This window comes from Bos grunniens, chromosome 17 (assembly GCF_055505025.1).
Source record: "Bos grunniens cultivar Pamir isolate PY7600 chromosome 17, Bosgru_T2T1.0, whole genome shotgun sequence".
NCBI classification, from domain to species: Eukaryota; Metazoa; Chordata; class Mammalia; order Artiodactyla; family Bovidae; genus Bos; species Bos grunniens.
Window position 1 is genome coordinate 48,707,250 of NC_141181.1, and position 16,081 is coordinate 48,723,330.

Here is a 16,081-nt window from a genome sequence, read left to right on the forward strand (position 1 = left end):
AATCCCATGGATGGAGGAGCCTGGTAGGCTGCAGTCCATGGGGTCGCAAAGAGTTGGACACGACTGAGCAACTTCACTTTCACTTTTCACTTTCATGTATTGGAGGAGGAAATGGCAACCCACTCCAGTGTTCTTGCCTGGAGAATCCCAGGGACAGGGGAGCCTGGTGGGCTGCCATCTATGGGGTCGCACAGAGTCGGACACGACTGAAGCGACTTAGCAGCAGCAGGGACCAAGTGGGGCAAGGGAGGGCTTTGCGTTCCTTCTGTTTTTGAGAACGGAGAAAAGAAAGCTTTATGAAATCCCAGCATTGTATAAAGTGAACATTATGATCTTGGGGAAGTGGTGGAAGCCCAAAGTGACATTCTCGCTGCTGGGGGTGGGGGTGGGGCTGGGGCTGGGCTTGGGTCAGATGAGTGAGAAAAGAAGGGAGCAAAGGGGGTGGAGGTTTTTCAAGGCCCCTCCCCCACAGGAGCCCGAACCTGCCACCCCCAGTGTGTGGGGGCCACAGTGTCCTCACGCTGTTAGTCAGAGCCTTAAGGACCACAACCTTGGGAGGCAGAAGAGAAAAGGACACAGAAAAAACTATGCACCCACCACAACTCTGCACAGGGTGGCCAGACGGGCCCCCAGACTCAAAGCTGCGAGCGTGAAAGGCCAGACCCTCCCTGTACCAGACCTGCCTCTTAGCCATCCCTGTAGAGATACAGCTGCTGTGCTGGGGTGACCCTGTGAGTGTGCCCTCGTTGGGAAATAGCATCTTTGTAGACAGAGTCAAGGTAAGATCAAGTCAGCAAGGTGGGCCCTAAATCCAATACGACTGGTGTCCTTACGAGACGAGGGCAATTCGGGCTGAGACACCCTGCATGTGATGATGGAGGCAGAGTGGATGGAGCGATGCTTCCACGAGTCAAGGACACTGAGTGTGACACGGCAACTCCGGGGCTGGAAGAAGCCAGAAACGGCCCTCCCCCAGACCCTTCAGAGGGCATGGCCCCACCCACACCTCTGGCCTCTAGACCTGGAGAGAAGACATTTCTCTTTAAATATTTGTTATTTATTTATTTGACTGTGCTGGATCTTGGTTGCAGCACATGGAACCCTTAGTTGCAGCATGCGAACACTAATACTTGCAGCATGTGGGATATAGTTCCCTGACCAGGGATGAAACCCAAGCCCCCTGCATTAGAAGCATGGAGTCTTAGCCACTGAACCAAGGAAGTCCCAAGAAGAAACAATCCTATTAACACCTTCCTAGAACTGCCTTCACCACGTGCCATAGAAAGGTGTTCTCTCAGGCTTCTGCAGGTTAGGGATCTGACACAGTTCTCACTGGGCCAAAATCGAGGTCTGTGTTCCTTCCTCGGGGCTCCAGGAAAGATTATTATTATTTTTTTTTGCAGTACCTCGCGGTTTGTGGGATCTTCGGAGAAGGCAATGGCACCCCACTCCAGTACTCTTGCCTGGAAAATCCCACGGATAGAGGAGCCTGGTGGGCTGCAGTCCATGGGGTCACTGGGAGTCGGACACGACTGAGCGACTTCCCTTTCACTTTTCACTTTCATGCACTGGAGAAGGAAATGGCAACCCACTCCAGTGTTCTTGCCTGGAGAATCCCAGGGACGGGGGAGCCTGGTGGGCTGCCGTCTATGGGGTCGTACAGAGTCGGACTCGACTGAAGCAACTTAGCAGCAGCAGCAGCAGTTGCCCGACCAGAGATTGAACCGGGCCCCCCTGCAGTGGAAGCAGGACCAAGTCCTTACTGTTGGGCCTCCAGGGAATTACCAGAGATGACTTTTCTGGCCTTTTTGAGCCTCAGGAGGCTGCCTTCACCCACTGGCTAGGACCCCCTCCCTCCCTCTGCAAAGCCAGCGTCTGCATGCTGAGTCACCCACATCCCTCTGACCTCTGCCTCCTCTTCCACTTTTAAGGATTCTTGCAATAACGCCTGGACCATGCAGATAACCCAGGCTGATCTCAAGTTGGCTAATAAATGCAGTCATCTTTGCTTGATACGGACCTGTAAACAGGTCCTGAGAGTTCGCATGTGGACATCTTTGAGGGCCTTTCTTCTGCCCATCACTGCGGCCGACCGCAGTCAGAGTTTTAAATGTTCAAGCTACTATGTTAGGAGACATGTTGTCACAGGAGAAGCCCATCATCAATCAAAACTACCTTCCACACATAGCTGGTAAAAATGCTAAACTCGCCCTCTCTTGTTCTGGCAGTGCTAATAGCCAACAAAATTAATTTTTTTTTGGACAGATCCAGACATGAATTTTTATACTTTGTATTATGGCATAAATGAATTTGCTGGGTACAGATGTGCATATGAAAAATTGAATTTGTTGTAGAAAACTGACTTAGAAGGTGGGACATTCCCCCATACACCTGGTCCCATCGAGTCATCCACCCAAGCCACCTAGCACAGCGTGCTGGTCAGATAACCAGAACAGCCGTGGACACGTCACCTGGTTTCCTTTTTTTTTTTTTTGGCCTTGCCATGTGGCTTGTGGGATCTTAGTTCCTCGATCAGGGATTGAACCTGAGACTTTGGCAGTGAGACCCAGGCCCCCTAACCACTGGATCACCAGGGAAGTCCCTCCTGTTCATTTTTGGTCCAGGATTTTAATTTTTCTACATTCTGAACACAAAAGTAGTGTGTTTTTGGAGTCAAGCAAATTCCAACAGGCTGAAAGTTCAGGACTTCCCTGGAAGTCCAATGGTTAGAACTTTGCACTTCCACTGCAGAGGACCAGGGTTCAGTTCCTGGTCTGGGAACTAAGATCCCATATGACTTGGGCAACTAAGCCCATGCCTGGCAACTCCTGACTTGCTCGCTCTGGGGCCTGTGCACTACAACAAGAGAGAAGCCCGTGTGCCCCAAAGAAGAGCCTGTGTGAGGAAGCCATGACCCAACGGAGGCAAAAAAGAAAAAGAAGTTCAGGTCAGCCTTGTGTTAGGCTGAATACCACCCTTCCCCAAAGATGTCTACATCCAGATCCCTGGAACTTAGGCTATGTTCCCTCATGTTGCAAAAGATGAAGATGTGATTAGAGATCCTGAGATGGAGATGGTACCCTGAGTTACCTGGGAGAGCCTTTGGAATCACAAGGGTCCTCATAAATGAGGAGGCTGGAGTTCAGCATCAGAAGTGAGGACAGAAGGAGTGGGCAGAGGATACAGTCACTGGCTTTGAAGAGGGAGGAAGGGACCACGAGTTCTTTGGGGGGTTGGTTTGTTTGTTTTGGGCTGCTTTGGGTCTTAGTTTGCGGCTTGCAGGATCTTTCAATTGGAGTGGGGTCTTCTCTCTAGTTGTTCACAGGTACCAGGCTCACAAACTGAGTTGCCCTGCAACATGTGGGATCTTTGTCCCCCGACCAGGGATCGAACCCACATCCCCCTGCACTGGCAAGCAGATTCTTAACCACTGGACCACCAGGAAAGTTCCCCACGAGCCCCTTTTTGTTACAAGACTCAACCTCACTCTCTCACTCTCCTCACCCTTAATCCTGGCCCTGTTGTGTGAATTTACTCCGTCTCTCAGCCTGTGGCTTGTTCATTTCCAGGATGGGGCATCCCTGGCGTTTCCCGGGAATCCAGTAAAATCTCTGCCTGCTTTGACTAATTGCAGATGAGTGATTTATCTCAAGCGACCTCAGTGCTCTAGAATTTACAGCTTCCATCCCGTCTGAGCCGTTTGTCGTTCCCGGAGCTGAAAGGGAATGGACACACTTCAGGGATGGTTGGAGAAGCCTCCGAGTGGATTTATGCATGCCGTTTTAAATTTTAAACTCGAAGCAAGCTAGTTAGACCCAGAGGACTTCTTGCTTACTGCTCTTCAGGGCTCAGATATTTCAGAGACATAAACCAAACCACAGAATTCAGCAGTTTTCTAATGTCCTGGATACCGTGTTAAGTGCAAGTCATCATTCACAAGGAGCCACGGTGCGGTTGGAAACAGCAAAGTCAGAGAAGGAGAATCGGCCTGCTCGCATGGATCACAGGTCTTGTTCATTCATTCCCTCCCTTCATTCAGTCACTCAACAAACACCCCCTTACGAACCTAGTGTGTGCTGGCTCTGTGTTAAACTTGGGGGGAAGCCACAGTGAACAAAACGAAGTCTCAGTTCTCTTAGAACTCATGTCTTAATGAGGGAGTCAATAAACATGTAAGCAAACAATAACACTGCAGAAAGCATGAGGGTTCTGCTGAAAACAGTATAAGATGATAGGGTAGCATCATCTCTCGTGATGAGGCAACTGGATGCAGAGCAGGACTTGGACTTAAAACGCTTCTCAGGGTGGTCCTGCCTCCTCCTGTCCAGCTACTGAGAAGCTGGTAAGTTGTCTGCCATTTCTTGTTTGCCCTGTCATCTAGTGGCTGGAAATAGAACTACAGGCTACTTTCCTAAAAATAGAAAAATTTTGATACAAAAAAATCACATTGGTTAAGGGTACAAGTTCAGTTCAGTTCAGTCGCTCAGTCGCATCCGACTCTGTGACCCCATGAATCGCAGCACACCAGGCCTCCCTGTCCATCACCAACTCCTGGAGTTAACTCAGATTCATGTCCATCGAGTCAGTGATGCCATCCAGCCATCTCATCCTCTGTCATCCCCTTCTCCTCCTGCCCCCAATCCCTCCCAGCATCAGAGTCTTTTCCAATGAGTCAACTCTTTGCATGAGGTGGCCAAAGTACTGGAGTTTCAGCCTTAGCATCAGGTAAATAAGTCCTGGAGTTCAAATCCACGACATAGTGTTATAATTGACAATACAGTGATATAAACTTCGAAGCTGATAAGAGACCAGTTCTTGATAGATCCCAACCACAAAAATGGAAATGTTAATTATGCAATGAGATAAGATCTTAACAAAAGCACCTGGGGTAATCATAGTGTAGTATATACATGTATCAAATCAGTATAGACACCCTAAACTGATACAATGTCATGTGTTAATTATATTTGCATTACAAAGAATTTTTTAATTGTGAAGAGAAGAAAAATAGTTAGAATCCACCAAAATGTATGAATCCTCGTCCCTCAAGTCATTTTTTCCCCAAAACCTCTTAGAGTCAATGTAAGTATTTGAGATCTACTTAGAATTTATTGTGTGCGTTGTGTGTTTAGTCATTCAGTTGTATCCAACTCTTTGTGACCCCATGGACTATAGCAAGCCAGGCTCCTCTGTCTGTAGGACTTCCCAGGCAAGAATACTGGAGGGGGTTGCCATTCCCTTCTCCAGGGGATCTTCCCGACCCAGGGATGGAACCCCATCTCCTGCACTGCAGGTGGATTCTTTACAGCTGAGTGACCAGGGAAGAATTTATTAGAGCTAAGTTGCCTTTGTCTTCAACTTTATTTCACTTTCTCTCATACAGGATTCTTTCTTCTAAAATGACTGTGAACTTGCACCTCCATGGGGAGAGCCTGCAGTGCGATCCCAGAGCAGGAAAGGAGGAAGAGGAAGAGAAACAGGAGCGGAGAGAGAGCAGGCAACAGAAGTTACTGAGCTGGATGCTGCCACTGTGGTCCCTGGCCCTGGATTTGGTGAGTCCTCCCGAAACGCATCTTTACAAAGATCTTAATGACCCAGATAACCATGATGGTGTGCTCACTCACTTAGAGCCAGACATCGTGGAGGGAGAAGCTAAGTGGACCTTAGGAAGCATCACTATGAACAAAGTTAGTGGAGGTGATGGAATTCCAGCTAAGCTATTTCAAAATCCTAAAAGATGATACTGTGAAAGTACCTTACTCAATATTCCAGCAAATTTGGAAAACTCAGTAGTGGCCACAGGACTGGAAAAGGTCAGTTTTCATTCCAATCCCAAAGAAGGGCTATGCCAAAGAATGCACAAACTACCGCACAATTGCACTCATCTCACATGTTAGCGAAGTAATGCTCAAAATTCTCCAAGATAGGCTTCAACAGTACATGAACCAAGAACTTCCAGATGTTCAAACTGGATTTAGAAAAGGCAGAGGAACCTGAGATCAAATTGCCAACATCTGTTGGATCATAGAAAAGCAAGAGAATTCCAGAAAAACATCTACTTCTGCTTCATTGTCTACACTAAAGCCTTTGACTGTGTGTATCACAACAAACTGTGGAAAATTCTTAAAGAGATGGGAATACCAGACCACCTTACCTGCCTCCTGAGAAACCTGTATGAAGGTCAAGAAGCAATAGTTAGAATCGGACATAGAAAAATGGACTGGTTCAAAATTGGGAAAGGAGTAAGTCAAGGCTGTATATTGTCACACTGCTTATTTAACCTATATGCAGAGTACATCATGCAACATGCCAGGCTGGATGAAGCACAACCAGGAATCAAGATTGCTGGGAGAAATGTCAATAACTTCAGATATGCAGATGACACCACCCTTATGGCAGAAAGCAAAGAGGAACTATAGAGCCTCTTGATGAAGGTGAAAGAGGAGAGTGAAAAAGCTGGCTTAAAACTCAGCATTCAGAAAATGAAAATCATGGATTCCACTCCTGTCACTTCATGGCAAATAGATGTGGTAACAATGGAAACAATGAGAGACTTTATTTTGTTGGCTCCAAAATCACTGCAGATGGTGACTGCAGCCATTAAATTAGACGATGCTTGCTCCTTGGAACCAAAGCTATGACCAACCTAGACAGCATTTTAAAAAGCAGACATTACTTTGCCAACAAAGGTCCATCTAGTCAAAGGTGTGGTTTTTCCAGCAGTCATGTATGGATGTGAGAGTTGGATCATAAAGAAGGCTGAGCACCAAAGAATTGATGTTTATGAACTGTGGTGTTGGAGAAGACTCTTGAGAGTCCCTTGGACTGCAAGGAGATCCAACCAGTCCATCCTAAAGGAAATCAGTCCTGAATATTCATTGAAAGGACTAATGCTGAAGCTGAAGCTCCAATACTTTGGCCACCTGATGTGAAGAGCCAGCTCATTAAAAGACCCCCTGATGCTGGGAAAGATTGGAGGTGGGAGGAGAAGGGAAGGACAGAGGATGAGATGGTTGGATTTCATCACTGACTCAGTGAACATGAGTTTGAGCAAGCGCTGGGAGATTCTGATGGACAGGGAAGCCTGGCATGCTGCAGTCCATGGGGACGCAAAGAGTTGGACATGACTGAGCGACTGAACAGCAACAACCTGAAGTGCATCTCAGAGCTCTTTTCTGGGGACACGGGGACCACCCATCGCCCCTTGTCCAGTGAAGCATGCATGCCCTGACTGTTTCTGAGCTTCCAAGGGTGAGTGCTGAGCAGGTCCCCATGCATCACTCCTCAGCTCCCAGACGCCAGTGGAGACAGAAAGATCCCAGGGTTTTCTGGAGGTTTCCTGGCCCACCTAGTGGGGCTCGGAGGGTTTTTAAATGGGAGAAGTGTCCAGGGCACTGGGAGTCTATGCCAGCTAGCCAGGGAGTCTTCCAGGAAGGTATTTCAGGGACCAAGGGAGCTCCCACAAGTGGAGACAGAGGAGACTGCTGTGGCAGGCGCTGGAGTAGACAAACCCCTCCTAACTACACTCGGAAGTTTCTCAAGAAGGAAGGTGCCTGGTAACAAGAAACAGAGCCTTCCCTGGAGGGTTTCGTGTGGGGGTCTTCCCCTCTTAGAGGGTCTCGAGGGACCCATGTTCACCCCTGCAGGTTCTGAGAGCCGTGTGTCCAGAGCTGCTTGCTGGCCTCTTGGAGGCGGTCCTCCCTGAGGGCTGGAGGGAGGTCAGAATGGCTCGAGGACACTCACTGGATTTAGGGCCACCTTCATTCAGTATGATCTTAACTCCATCCTTAAAGACCTCATGTCCAAATAAGATCTGATTCTGTAATTCTAAGTAGATGTGAATTTAGGGGGAATACTATTCAAACCACTACACCCAGCATTGGAAAATGAGATTTTTCTATTTAAAAAATTCCATACTTTTGGAAATAGGTCAAGATGGGATTCCAGTCCCTGGGGTATAAGCTGGAATCGCCTCCTTTGGAAGGGATGTTTTCTGGTTTGTCATGGTACCTGCCTCTCCGAGTAGGCATACATACACACCTTTGGCCAGGCTGGTTACTGCATTTACATCATCTGCCTGGATTGGGCAAGTTTCCAGTCCTCTGTGTGGCAGAATTCACTTGATAGCAGAGAATGACTATTATGGTTCATTGTGGCCCAAATGAAACAAAATCGCCTCTCTCAAACAGCTGCTGCTGCTGCTAAGTTGTTCCAGTCATGTCCGACTCTGTGCGACCCCATAGATGGCAGCCCACCAGGCTCCCCTGTCCCTGGGATTCTCTAGGCAAGAACACTGGAGTGGGTTGCCATTTCCTTCTTCAATGCATGAAAAGTGAAAAGTGAAAGTGAAGCCACTCAGTGGTGTCTGACTCTTAGCACCCCCATGGACTGCAGCCTACCAGGCTCCTCCATCCATGGGATTTTCCAGGCAAGAGTATTGGAGTGGGATGCCATTGCCTTCTCCGTTTCAAACAGCATATCAGTATAAAAAGTAGTCATTCACATCTCTGTCTTCAGAACCTTCTTAACAGTGGCTCACAAGTTAGAACATAGTCCCTCGATGGATTTCTCTGTTTGGGGCAGACAATTCATATTATGGACATTTGTATCATTCCAGTGAAGTAAAGCCACTGCTTTACTCTCTTTATCTTACTCATTAGCCCAGATCACTCCTACCTCCTGGAGAGGGAAAGTCCATCCACGAGATGGATACTGTGTGGTCTTACTTTTTTGTCCTTGGTAAGAGGGAATCTGGTTCATGTTGCTCATTATGCTGCAAAGATTCAGTCCTGGAGAAATAGGTTACTGTCATGAAGTTATAAGAGACATAACTCATTGGTTTAAGGATATGAAAAACCCAGACATGAATTGCAAGTATGGCTGGATCCAGCAGCTCAGATTTTGTTGTCAGGACTCCAACTCTTCCCATTTTTTGGATGTGGTTTTATATGTGTTGGCATCCTTCTCAGATCATCTTTCCCCACAAGACTGCAAGAGTTCCTGATCCCTAGGAGCTACATGCTTTCATTCTACCAACTTTAAGTCCCATGAAAATAGGGTTTCTGTTTCCCAAAACTCCACTGAAAGTCTTGGAGTTGATCTCATAGGCTTTACTAGCAGGGTTACAGACACATGTCCATCACCGTGGCCAGGATGGCACAACACTTTGATTGCCCAGGACTGCATCTCATGCCACCTTGGAGACAAGGTCAGACGCAGCGCCTCCAAACCACACAAATAAGGACTGGGGGAGTGTGGCTCTCCATGAAAAGTCTGGGAGATGGTCTCCACAGGAAGGCGAAACAAATTTAGCAAACTAATAAGTGTTATATATTGTTACCCATTTTATCTGTTTGGACTCTTAGGACTTCAGCCCTTCACCCAAGTTCAGCAGTCAATACTCTACAAAGACTTTACTCATTTTATTGATTTTTAAAATATTTATTTATTTATTTTTGGTTCCATCAATCTTTATAAATAAATACACTTATTTATTTTTGGTTACTATGTGGGGGTTTCTGTAGTTGAGGTGTGTGGATTTAGTTGCCCCAAGGCATGTAGGATGTTAGTTCCATGACCAGGGATCAAACCCACATCCCCTGCATTGGAAGATGGATTTTAACTATTGGACCAGCAGGGAAGTCTCCTACCCATTTTATTAACAGATAGTCTCGCCTGTATTGCTTTATCTTACTGTCTAAACAAGATCTCCCCAAACTGAACCTCTCATCCATCTCACGAGTTGTCATCAGAACTAAGTGAGATCTTTTAATTAAAACAACCCAACACAGAGGCTCAACCCAGGAGACGATTGCCCACCCTCATGCTGTAAACACCTCACCTCATCCTCATTCCATCTACAAAGACCCTATTTCCAAATAAGGTCATGTTCACAGGTCCTAGCGGGGAGGACTTGGGTATCTCTTCTGAGGGATACCTTCCAACTCATGACACTGGGTATTATTTATTTAATATATATATTTTAAGCCAACTCTTTTTCCTGCCTAAGTGAGAGTGGGCAGAGAGCTGGTAGGGAGTAGATTTTTAAAACAGATTCCCTGCAGGCTGGGGGTGGGTCACATCCCACTTTTCCACTTTCTAGGTGAGGGAAGAGACATATCGCTTTCTCTCTGTGTGCTTGTATCCTTTTTGGTATGATAACTGCATCTGCCTCATAAGCTGGTAATGAGAATTAAATACAGGAATACATACATACGCCCTAACTGGTGCCTCACACACAGGAGAGGGGAGCTCTGGTCATCATAGGATTTGTTATAAAAGGAAGTGGTATCATTGCCTCAGATGGCAGACCACAGCCTGGTACTATCAATGAAAGGGAACCACCGAGGGACTTCCCTGGTGGTCCAGCGGTTAAGAATCAGCCTTCCAGTGCAGGGATGCAGGTTTGATCCCTGGTCGGGGAACTAAGATCCTACATGCCTCAACAGAGAGAGCTTATGCACTGCAACTAAAACGCAGTGAAGCCAAAATTAAGTTAAAATAAATAAAACACAATGTTGGGACTTCCTTGGTGGTCCAGTGGTTAAGAGTCTATCTTCCAAAGCAGAGGATTCTGGTTCAATCCCTGGTCAGGGAGTTATAATAAGATCCCACAAGCTGTGGGGCAACTAAGCCAGAGCTCCACAACTAGGGAGAAGCCTATGTGCACTGCAGTGAAGGCCTGATGAGGCAAATAAATATATCTATATACATATATTTAAAGAAAGAAAGTGAAGTGAAAAGTGAAAGTGTTTGTCGATCAGTTGAGTCCGATCCTTTGCAACCCCATGGATTGTAGCCCACGAGGTTCCTCTGTTCATGGAATTCTCCAGGCAAGAATACTGGAGTTGCCATTTCCTTCTCCAGGGGATCTTCCCTATTCTGAGATCGAACCCAGATCTCCCACATTGCAGGCAGATTTTTACTGTCAGAGCCACCACGGAAGCCCCCCTCACCCTGCAAGAAAAAGGAGAACCTTCAAATTCCACAAACACAGCTGCATACTGTTGCCTGTCAATGGCTCAGGCCTTAAAACATGGCAGTGTTTTAAGAGGTAAAGCATGAAAAAATAAATAAATAAAGAGGTAAAGCATGGTAAAGCAAGCCAGCACCCACTGAGGCTGCCTCTGGGACCCGCAGAGAGGACTTAGGTGGCAGTACTTTTCTCAGGATCTGGGTCAACGTTGTTTTGTGCCTAGGGTCAGTCAGGGCTGGGGCGGTGGTAAGCAGGGGCTGCTGTGAGGTTCCCCGACAGGCTTCATTCTGGGGATTATGAGAATGGTGTCAGACACCCTCCGGGCAGCCTCACCAGACCAGCAGCATGCCCACATGCCAGGACCCGCTCAGCCAGCTCCCTGGAGATGGTCCAGCTGCTCCAGGAAGGGGTGGGCCTGGCTCACCCCGGAGGGGTGGGGGTGTTTGGTCTTCAGGCCCCAGCGGCAGCCCTGGCAGTGATGTCAGCTGTTGGAGCTTGTGAAACAAAGGCTGTCTTTGTCTCCAGATTCTGCATAGACAGCAGGACCTGCCAATAGCAGAGCTTAGCGACTGCCTCTTTTCACACACAAACACATACACACGCATGCATATGCTGATTTACATGCATACACATAGTCATGTATGCGTGTGCACACATGTGTGTGTTAGTTGCTCAGTCGTGTCAGACTCTTTGTGACCCCGTGGACTGTAGCCCACCAGGCTCCTCTGTCCATGGGATTCTCCAGGCAAGAATATCAGAGTGGGTTGCCATGCTCTTCTCCAGCGGATCTTCCTGACCCAGGGATCGAGCCCAGGTCTTCCTACATTGCAGGCAGATTGTTTACCATCTGAGCCACCAGGGAAACCCACACTTAAACATTCATGAACAAAAACACACATATAAGCGTATGTGAATACATACACACAAGTGCATACACGTGCACCATATATCCAACTCATGTATGCACATATGTGTGCACACTATTCAATTATGTGCATGCAAATACAAACTCATATGTTTGCACACATACATAAACATATTCATGCATGTGTGTACACATTCATGAATGAATACACACATGTATACAGGCATAAATACATGCACACAAATGCACACACACACATAAAACAATCTCCTGTATGCATGCACATGTGCACAATTAAGTGTGCAAAAACACATGTCAGCTTTAGCCTCTGGCTCCCACTAGCTTCCCCATCAGGAAAGCCATGCCTGGAGCAGGAGCAGAAAAGCAGGTGAAGATCACGCCTCCTGAATCTGGTGGGAGGTGATTGGAGAAGAGCAGATAAGGGAGAACGGAAGGCATGAAGACTGGGTGGAGCTGAGCACTGTTTTTGCATCTCAGATGATGTTACCTTTTTCTCTAATAATTCACCTTCCTTGGGTTCCTAAACTTTTCATGCATGTTTTCTTCTCCATAAGGGGCTTTCCTGATGGCTCAGCAGGTAAAGAATTGGCCTACTGTGCGGGAGACAGAGGAGACATGGGTTTGGTCTCGGTTGGAAAGATCCCCTGGAGGGGGATATGGCAACCTATTTCAGTGTTCTTGCCTAGAGAATCCCATGGACAGAAGAGCCTGGCGGACTACAGTCCATGGGGTTGCAAAGAGCAGGCATGACTGAGCTACTATGCATGCATACATTCCTTCTACATGGAAGGCTCCTCCCTTTTAAATTACATAAATTATACAGAATTCCATACTTAAAAAATAACACACAAACTTAGAAGAATAAAGCCCCCATGTCCCCCCCATCCAGTGATGGGAACAGCAATTTACCAAAACCCTCAGAGCATCCGTGTGCCCACAACCCCGCCCCTGGTCCCCCTCCACTGTCAGTTTTGTATCTGTCACTCTTTCTTGTCCGCATGTGTATGTGCTTTGCTTTTTAGTTTCATAAGCGTTTAAGTTTTGCGTAAGTCGATTCACCATATGCATCCTTCCATGGCGTGCTTCAGTTATTTCACGTATGAGAGTCAGCTCTGTTGATGTGGCCATTCATTCATTTTCACTCAGTATTCTTTTTTTCCTTTTTTAAAAAAAGACTGAAGTACAGTTGATTTACAGTGTTGTGTTTGTTTCTGCTGTGTGATAAGCTATACATATATGTAACCAAATATGTATATCAAAGTGACTAGTTATACATATATGTAAATATTCTTTTCCAGATTCCTTTCCATTATGGGTATTGAATACAGTTCTCTGTGCTCTACAGTATGCTTAGTATTCTTTTAGACTAATTTGCCAGGATTTCTTTACCCAGGCTCCAGTTAGTGGCATTTGGGTGGTCCCAGTGTTTTGTACGGAGAAGGCAATGGCACCCCACTCCAGTACTCTTGCCTGGAGAATCCCATGGATGGAGGAGCCTGGTAGGCTGCAGTCCATGAGGTCGCTAAGAGTCGGACAGGACTGAGCAACTTCACTTTCACTTTTCACTTTCATGCATTGGAAAAGGAAATGGCAACGCACTCCAGTGTTCTTGCCTGGAGAATCCCAGAGACGGGGGAGCCTGGTGGGCTGCTGTCTATGGGGTCGCACAGAGTCGGACACGACTGAAGCGACTTAGCAGCAGCAACAGCAGCAGTGTTTTATAATTGTGAGCAGAGCTAGAAAATACTGTCTTTGTTATATTGATGCACCTATAAAATCCACTCAAAAATTACTTTTGAAAATATAACAATGCTGCCTAAAACATACAGGTTAGATGTCCGTGTTCATGACAGGAAAAAATGTTAAATTCTCTACATTAATTTTTAAAAGTGTAGGCTTTCCCTGGTGACACAGTGGGTTGGAATCTGCCTGTGAGTGCAAGGGACACGGGTTTGATCTCTGGTCCAGGAGGATTGCACAGGCTGCGGAGCAACTGGGCCCACGGGCCACAACTACTGAGCCCACGCCCTAGAGCCTGAGCTCCATCTGCAACACGAGAAACCACCACAGTGAGAAGCCCAAGCACAGCACGGAAGAGCAGCCCCTGCTCACCACAACTAGAGGATGCCTGTATGCAGCACTGAAGACCCAGCACAGCCAAAATTAAATATACATTTTTAAAATGTATATTACATTTTGTATGAATGTTTTATATTAACTGAAAGATAACAGAAGCAGGTGAATTATTCTCGGTGCCTGTATTAATGAGGGTTCTCCAGAGACACAGAACCAATGATGAAATTGATATATTAACTGATTGAACCATTGACTGATTGGTATATTAAATGACTGATAATGGGAAATTGGCTCATGTGATTATGGAAGCTGAGAAGTCCCACGATTTGCCATCTGTAAGCTGGAGACCCAGGAAAGCCGATGGTGTAATTCAGTCCAAGTTCAAAGGCCTGGGGACCAGGAGAACAGATGGTGGAAGTCCCATTCTGAGGGCATAAGAAAATGGATGTTTCAGGTCAAAAGTCAGGCAAAGGGAGAGAGAGGGAAGGAGAGAGGAAGAAAGAAAAAAGAGATGGAGAAGGAGAGAGAGAAGGGCAGAGAGAGAGGGAGGGAGGGAAGGATGGATGGAGGGGGAGAGAGAAAGAATATTTTCCCATCCTCTGCGGTTTTGTTCTATTCAGACCTGCTGTGGACTGGGTGATGCCCTCCCAGTTTGAAGAGAACCACCCGCTTCATTCAATTCATCCATTCAAATGTTACTCTCTTCCAGCAACACCCTCAGAGACACACCCAGAAAGTGTTTAACCAGGTATCTGGGAAACCCAGGCAAACTGACCCGTGACATTGACCACCACAGCACATACTCACAGCCTTTCGTTCATTTCTTCATCACATGTGTCCTGAATACTATGGCCCAGTTAGTTTTCTGAAGACAAAAGATTTTTTAATATAATCAATCCAAGCTCAGAAACAAAGCTGTGGTTTTTCTCCCCGCTAAGATGTTGAACATTGCAATTAATAATAAAATTTTCAGTCCAAATATTTTCATAGGCAATGTGCTTTTCACCTCCCTTTGGAAGACCTTTCTTTGACAAATATTTTTACCACACAAAACCTGTCAAATGAATGACCTCTCCTTAAGGTTTCTTTTAATATTCCACCACATTTAGAGCCTGCGAAATTGCAGGCTTTCTCAATCGTACTCTGTTGTGACCCAGAATATCAATTTCTCTAATTAAATAGAGGAACTCTATCACAAGATTCTCCTTCCAGGTCAGGATCCTTCAAAGTGAAATCCTCCGATGTTTCAAAATTAAATCTTGCCTGTGGGGTTGTACCCTTATTGTTTCATTCGCTCTGCTAATCACGCGCCTTCACAGGGCATTTTCCTGCTTCCCAACCCCCACCTCCCGCCCCCAGTGACTGCAATTGCTAAAAGCTAGTTTGCGATGCTTCAGTTGTTTGAATACTCTGATTCCAGAGTTGCATTTGGTTTTGAAAACAGAATCTCGAATTTTTACAAAACAGTTTAAGGCCTTCGTAGGACAGGCAGATGAATTGACAAAGCAGTTCTCCAGGCCTTCCCTGATAGCTCAGTTGGGAAAGAATCTGCCTGCAATGCAGGAGACACCAGTTCAATTCCTGGGTCGGGAAGATCCCCTGGAGAAGGGATAGGCTACCCACTTCAGTTCTTGGGCTTTCCTTGTGGCTCAGCTGATCAAGAATCCGCCTGCGATGCAGGAGACCTGGGTTTGATCCCTGGCTTGGGAAGATCCCCTGGAGAAGGGAAAGGCTACCCACTCCAGTATTCTGGCCTGGAGAATTCCATGGTCTGTATTGTTCATGGGGTTATAAAGAGTTGGACACGACCGAGCGACTTTCACTTTCACTTTTTCCAAAGACTCAGACATCCTAACATTGGATGAAACAGTGGCGCCAAACAGATGGTGTGTTCTGCATTGGTGAATTATTCTTACTCAGCTCGATGTCACTGAGGTCTGCTTACTCTGAATATATAGAGATATAGCTAAGCGCTTACAACTAGAGCTTGGTATTAGTTATCAAGGGCTGCGTCATAGATTACCCCCAAAACTGGACCATTTAAAACAAAACACAGTTGTTTGTTGTTGTTCAATAGCCAAGTCATGTCCAACTCTGCAACCCCATGGACTGCAGCAGACTGATCCTCCTTGTCCCTCACCATC

The 16,081-nt window shown here is 46.5% G+C and overlaps 1 long non-coding RNA gene across 1 annotated transcript; it reads left to right on the plus strand.

Moving 5' to 3' along the window:
• The first annotated feature begins 432 nt into the window (after positions 1-432).
• On the plus strand, positions 433-14,426 carry LOC147355307 (uncharacterized). Its single transcript, XR_015143978.1, has 3 exons — positions 433-4,007; positions 5,384-5,552; positions 13,757-14,426. It is a non-coding gene; the product is annotated as an uncharacterized LOC147355307 (long non-coding RNA).
• Positions 14,427-16,081: the final 1,655 nt, after the last annotated feature.